The sequence below is a fragment of the Muscardinus avellanarius genome (assembly GCF_963383645.1).
Source record: "Muscardinus avellanarius genome assembly, chromosome: 16".
Taxonomy (NCBI): Eukaryota; Metazoa; Chordata; class Mammalia; order Rodentia; family Gliridae; genus Muscardinus; species Muscardinus avellanarius.
The window spans coordinates 52,952,497-52,959,475 of NC_137802.1; positions in this window are offsets into that span (position 1 = coordinate 52,952,497).

Consider the following 6,979-nt stretch of genomic DNA (forward strand, 5'->3'; position numbering starts at 1 on the left):
AATAAAAAAATGTAAAAAATAGGTCTGGGAGTGTAGCCCGGAGGTAGAAGGGCTTCCAGGAACCCCAGTACCACCAAAAAAATAAAAAATAAAAAAAAATAAAGACTAAAAAGTTGGGCAGGGGGTGTAGCTCGGAGGTCAAATGCCTCTGGGTTCCATCCCCAGACCCGCAAAAAAAAAAAAAAAAAAAAAAAAAAATAGAGCCGGGCGTGGTGGCACACGCTTGTCATCCCAGCATTCTGGAGACTGAGACAGGAGGATCGTGGTTCGCAGCTGGCCTCAACTACTTAGTGAGGCCCTCCATAACTCAGTGAGACTCTGTTTTAAAATAAAGAATAAAAAATAGGGCTGGGGGTGTAGGTCGGACGTAGAATGCCCCTGGGTTCCATCCCCAGTGCTGCAAAAAAAAAAAAAAAAAAAAAACGTGGTGGTGCACATTTGTAATCTCAGCACTTGGGAGGCTGAGACAGGAGGATTGCACAGGTTCGAAGCCAGCCTCAGCTACTTAGTGAGGCTCTTGGCAACTTAGTGAGACCCTGTTTCCAAATAAAATATAAAGCTGGGCGTGGTGGCGCATGCTTGTAATCCCCGAGCTTGGGAAGCGGAGACAGGAGGATCGCGCTGGTTCAGAGCCAGACTTGCTGGCTTAAGAGACCCTGTTTCCACATAAAAAGTAAAAAAATAGGTCTGGGAGTGTAGCCCATGGGAGTGGATCCCACGGTAGAAGGGCTTCCAGGAACCCCAGTACCACCAAAAAATAAAATAATAATAATAAATAATAATAATAATAATAATAGATCTGGGAGTATAGCCCGGAGGTAGAAAGCCTCCGGGTTCTACCCCCAGTAACACACACACACACACACACACACACACACACACACACACACACACACGTATCTGAGCCACGTTTAAGGATTCTAGTATAACTTCAAGTGCACCAAACACTTCACCCCCTCAGCTAAGACCTGGTTAGGGGCCAGCTCTGAGACCTTCCTTGAGGACTCTGTGTCCTGAGCTAAGGGTGCTGGAAAGGGCTGGGGCTCTAACTAGGAGAATGCTGTCTATCACAGATTACCAGACCCTTCCTCTCTCAAGGACCTGCTATAAAAATCAACTTGGAAGCCAGGCGTGGTGGCACACGCATGTAATCTTAATACTTGGGAGGCTGAGACGGGAGGATGACAGGTTCACGGCCAGCCTCCACCTTTAGTGAGGCCCTCCGCAACTGAGTGAGACCCTGTTTCAAAATAAAGAATAAAAAACAGGGGAAAGCTGGGCGTGATGGCACACACTTGTAATCCCAGCATTTGGAAGGCTGAGACAGGAGGATCGTGGTTCATGGACAGCCTCAGCTACTTAGTGAGGCCCTTTACAACTCAGTGAGACCCTGTTTCAAAATTAAAAAAAAATAAAAGATATGGCTGGAGGTATAGCTCGGGGGTAGCATGCCCCTGGGTTCCATCCCTAGTAACACAAAAAGAAAAATAAATAAATAAATAAAAATAGGGCTGCAGGTGTAGCTTGGAGGTAGAATGCCCCTGGGTTCAATCCCCAGTACCACAATAAAATAAAATAAACTCGGCGTGGTGGCGCACGCTTGTAATCCCTGTGCTTGGGAGGCTGAGACAGGAGGATCGCATGGGTTCGAAGCCAGCCTCAGCTACTTAGTGAGGCTCTCAGCAACTTAGTGAGACCCTGTTTCCAAATAAAATATAAAATGAGTCTGGGAGTATAGCCCGGAGGTAGAAAGCTTCTGGGTTCTACCCCCAGTACCACCCAAAAAATAAATAAATAAATAAAAATAAAATAAAATAAATCCAAGTGTGGTGCCACACAGTTATAAGCCCAGGAATTAGGAGGCTGAAGTAGGAGAATCACAGGTTTGAGGCTAGCTCAGTACCTTAAAGAGACTTTCAGCAATTTAGCAAGACCCTGTTTCAAAATGTAAAGGGAGCTGGGTGTGGTGGCGCACGCTTGTAATCCTCGCCCTTGGGAGGCTGAGACAGGATCTACAGGTTCGAAGCCAGCCTCAACCACTTAGTGAGGCTCTCAGCAACTTACTGAGACCCTGTTTCCAAATAAAATATAAAAAAATAGGTCTGGGAGTGTAGCCCAGAGGTAGAAGAGCCCCTGGGTTTCACTCCTAGTACCACAAAAACAAACAAACAAAAAAAAAGTAAAGGGAGTCTGGGGGTATAGCTCAGAAGTAGAATGCCTCTGGTTTCAAACTCTAGTACATAAAAGTATATATGTATATAACACACACACACACACACACACACACACACACACACACACACACACTTTACACTTTTTTTGGGGGACAGTACTGGAGATGGAATCCAGGGGCATTCTACCTCTGAGCTATACCCCGAGTCCTACTTTTTATTCTTTATTTTGAAACAGGGTCTCACTGAGTTGCAAAGGGCCTCACTAAGTAGCTGAGGCTGTCCGCGAACCGCGATCCTACCGTCTCAGCTCCCCAAAATACTGGGATTACAAGCATGTGCCACCATACCCAGCTAAAAAAATATATAAAAATATATATATAAAAATATATATATAGGCCGGGCGTAGTGGCGCACGCTTGTAATCCCCGCGCTTGGGAGGCTGAGACAGGAGGATCGCGCAGGTTTGAAGCCAGCCTCGGCTACTGAGTGAGGCTCTCGGCAACGTAGTGAGACCCTGTTTCCAAATAAAATATAAAATAGGTCTGGGAGTGTAGCCGGAGGTAGAAAGCCTCTGGGTTCCACCCCCAGGACCACACACACACACACACACACACACACACACACAATATATATATATATATATATATATATATTTTTTTTTTATGACATATTTTATGGCTGAGGTATACCTCAGAGGTCAAATGCCCCTGGGTTCAATCCCCAGTACCACCAAGAAAAAAAAATCAACTTGGAATTTTTTTTTTTTTTGGTGGTACTGGGGTTCCTGGAAACCCTTCTACCTCCGGGCTACACTCCCAGACCTATTTTCTATATTTTTTTGGAAACAGGGTCTCTTTTTTTTTTTTTTTTTTGGTGGTACTGGGGGTGGAACCCAGAGGCTTTCTACCTCCGGGCTACACTCCCAGACTCATTTTATATTTTATTTGGAAACAGGGTCTCACTAAGTTGCTGAGAGCCTCACTAAGTAGCTGAGGCTGGCTTCGAACCTGTGAGATCCTCCTGTCTCAGCCTCCCAAGCGCAGGGATTACAAGCGTGAGCCACCACGCCCAGCGGAAACAGGGTCTCTTAAACCAGTGAGGCTGACCTCGAACCAGCAGGATCCTCCTGTCTCAGCCTCCCCAGCGCAGGGATTAAAAGTGTACCCCACCATGCCTGGCTCAACTTGGAATTTTTGGCCAGACCCTTTTCTCCGCTCTGGAAAGCAGACTCAAGCCTGCACCCACCGGGGCATGGTGTTTGTATCCCTTCTTTCCCTGCCTCTGCCTTCCTTCCCCTGCTATTTGCACTCAGGGAATGCAAATACATTTCAATATCCACTTAAAACAGCCGGGCGTGGTGGCGCACGCTTGTAATCCCCGCGCTTGGGAGGCAGAGACAGGAGGATCGCGCAGGTTCAAAGTCAGCCGTACGCGCTGGCTTAGGAGACCCTGTTTCCAAATAAAAAAAATGTAAAAATAGGTCTGGGAGTGTAGCCCGGAGGTAGAAGGGCTTCCAGGAACCCCAGTACCACCAATAAATAAATAAATAAATAAATAAATAAATAAATAATCCACCTAAAACAAACATAATTAGGCAGATAAATCAGCTAGAGGAACCCCCAAAGTTTAATACATTTCCAATACACCCAAAATAGATTCTGGTGTTCTAGTCTGGTCTGGGTTGAGGCTGCACCCCGGGGTGAGCCAATGGAGGGAAGAGGGATGCCCTAGTCAGGCCCAGCTTCCTCCTCGCAACTGTCTCCCTCACAAATTAGACAGTTTAAGAAATAATGTTGCCTCATTAATCATATAATGAAATAAACAACTAATCAAGCTGTATGCAGCCACTGTTTCTTTCTTTCCTTTTTTTTTTTTTTTTGCGGTACTAAGGATGGAACTCAAGGGTATTCTACATCCGAGCTACATCCCTAGCCCTATTTTTTATTTCTTATTTTGAAACAGGGTCTCACTATGAGGAGGTAGAAAGGAAATAGGCAGATAGGGAAAAGGCCTTGGTAGAAAAAAGTTAATTTCCTGAGTTCCCTGAGGGGCAACAAATGCCTGAAACTCCAAAGGCTCAGAGATAAGAAGGCCAGAGCTTCAGAAAGCCATCCTGAGTTTCCTGAGAGACAACAGATACCTGAAACTCTACAGGTTCAGAGATAAGAAGGTCAAAGCTTCACAAGGCCATCCTGAGTTTCCTAATCAACAAACCCACCGAGCAAGTCTGGCATTCCTGAAAGGAGACCCTTCAAAGAACTTGCAAATGTCCTATGCAAATTCTCCTTGGAATCACCCTAACCACAAACGGACTTGCAAGCGGTCAGGCATTGGCCAGTCAGATGGCAAAAGGAGGGACTTTCCCGCTCGGGACCCCCTCCCCTTTTGGGGAGCTGTTCTCTCTCTCTCTCTCTCTCTCTCTCTCTCTCTCTCTCTCTCAGGTCATGTTGACCCTGAGAGAAGGCAGAGTGCATCTGAGGGCACGTGGCTCGGGCGACTCTAGGCTGACCAGGCCCCTAGGGGTGACCTGCACCTCTTTTCTGACAGATCGCGTGGACTCTGGGAGAAAGTAGTTTGCAACTGATGGGCCTGAAGGCAGACTCCGGAAGAAAGCAGCCTGCACCTGAAGGCAATTGGCTTGGGCTACTCTCAAGTATTGTCCTGAAGGCAGCTGCTGGACCCAGAGTTCCAGACCCTTTGGGGGTGTCCAGCCACCCTTGCCCCATTCCCTGCTGCTTCCAATAAACCTTTTACTCCCCTTCCTGAGGTCTGCGGGTGTCATTCTTCGCTCTCCGTAGACAAGAACTCGCCGGGGTTTTCTCCCAAGGCCTCTCTAAGTAGCTGAGGCTGTCTGCGAACCCAGAATCCTCCTGTCTCAGCCTCCCAAGTACTGAGATTACAAATGTGCACCCCACGCCTGGCTAGCAGCCCCCTTTTCTAGGTGTCAAAACTGAGTTCAGACAGGTCCTCCCTTGCCAAAGGCTCCCCAAGGAAGAAGCAGAGATGAACTCAGGCCCATGTGTGTGTGTGTGTGTGTGTGTGTGTGTGTGTGTGTGTGTGTGTGTGTCCAAGAATTGAACCTAGGGACATTCTACCTCCGAACTATACCCCCAGCCCTATTTTATTATTTATTTTTATTTTTTATCATTATTATTATTTGCAGTACTAGGGATGGAACCCAGGGACATTCTACCTCCAGGCTACACTCCCGTACCTATTTTATTTGGAAACAGGGTCTCACCAAATTGCTAAGAGCCTTGCTAAGGAGCTGAGGCTGGCTTTGAACTCCCACCATCCTCCTGTCTCAGCCTCCCAAGTACTGGGATTACGAGAACATGTGCCACCACGCCCAGCTTTTTATTCCTTTATTTTTTTTTTTAATGTGGTGCTGGGGATCAAACCCTGGGCTTTGCGCATGCTAAGCAAGCACTCTAGCACTGAGCTATACCCCAGCCCCTATTCTTTATTTTGAAACAGGTCACTCTTAAGTTTCAGAGGCCCTCACACATTGCTGAAGCTGACCGCAAACCTGCTATCTCCTGTCTCAGCCTCCCAAGTATTGGAATTACAATTTTTGTGGGTCTGGGGATGGAACCAGGGGCATTTGACCTCCAGCTACACCCCCTTCCTAATTTTTATTCTTAATTTTGAAATAGGGTCTCACTAAGTTACGGAGGGCCTCACTAAGTAGCTGAGGCTGTCCCGAACTGCGATCCTCCGGTCTCAGCCTCCCGAATGCTGGGATTACAAGGGTGCTCACCATGCCCAGCTTGGTCTCCATCTTTCTGAACTCCCCTCACTACAGTTTCTGAAGCCTCTTGGTGAGACCCTGTGTTGCCATAGTAACCCACCCCAGCTACCCGGGGACGACTCCTGTGACTGAGAGAATCCCTCAATCATGTATTTAATTTCCCAGTGGACACCAGGACCCTGACAGACAATCCTGACACAGCTTTCTCCCCCTACTCCACACTCTTCCCAGGGAGGGGGTCAGCTCTTTGTTCTAGTAGTTTCTTGTGCAATGTCGGCTCCTCTCCTGCCTTCCAGCCAGGTTCCCAGGTCTCCCTCCATCTCTAGCCAAGCCCTTCCTGTGTTCCTTAAGGCTGCCTGTCTGTGAGGATAAGAAGAGGAGGCTCCAGATTTGGACGACTGGGGTGACTCCCCAGCAGCTACCCCCCCCCAGCCAGAGACAAGAGAGACATGTCCGTAAGTGCCCCTCCCCCCAAGAAAATGCCTCTGCTGTTGACTCCTAAATAACAGATGTCTGTCTGCATATTAATGAGATTGGATGAATAATTGGTGAGTTTTTCATTCAGTGTCAGAATGAACCCGGAGGCCTTATGTTCATGCACACAGACACCCACTCACCCCCTGGCTCCCCTCCCCCCGGAGCATAATGAAACAGACCAGACGCGGGCAGCCTTGACCCACGAGGGGGAGGGCAGATGGCATGGGGAGGGGTGTCAGTAGAGGGAGACCCCCATGGTCTGGGTTGTCAAGTTCCTCTGTCTTGATCACTATCCCCACCCCCTAGGGGCAAAAGCTTGCATTTGGGGGTTTCACCGCCCTAGAGAAGGGGCCCAGAGGAAGGTGGGGGACGGGCAGCAGGAGAGGGTTCTGAAGGGAGGCACTGCCAGTGGCCTCCCCTGGGCCTGGACCCACATGCCCCTTACTCGGCATCAGACATAGTGCCAGTGTGTGAGGGCGCACGGAAGCTTGGGAGTCAAACTTGCAGACAGCTACCACTGGCCACTCCGTGCCCTTGCACACCTTACGGAACCTCCTGAGCCTCACTTTCCTTTTTT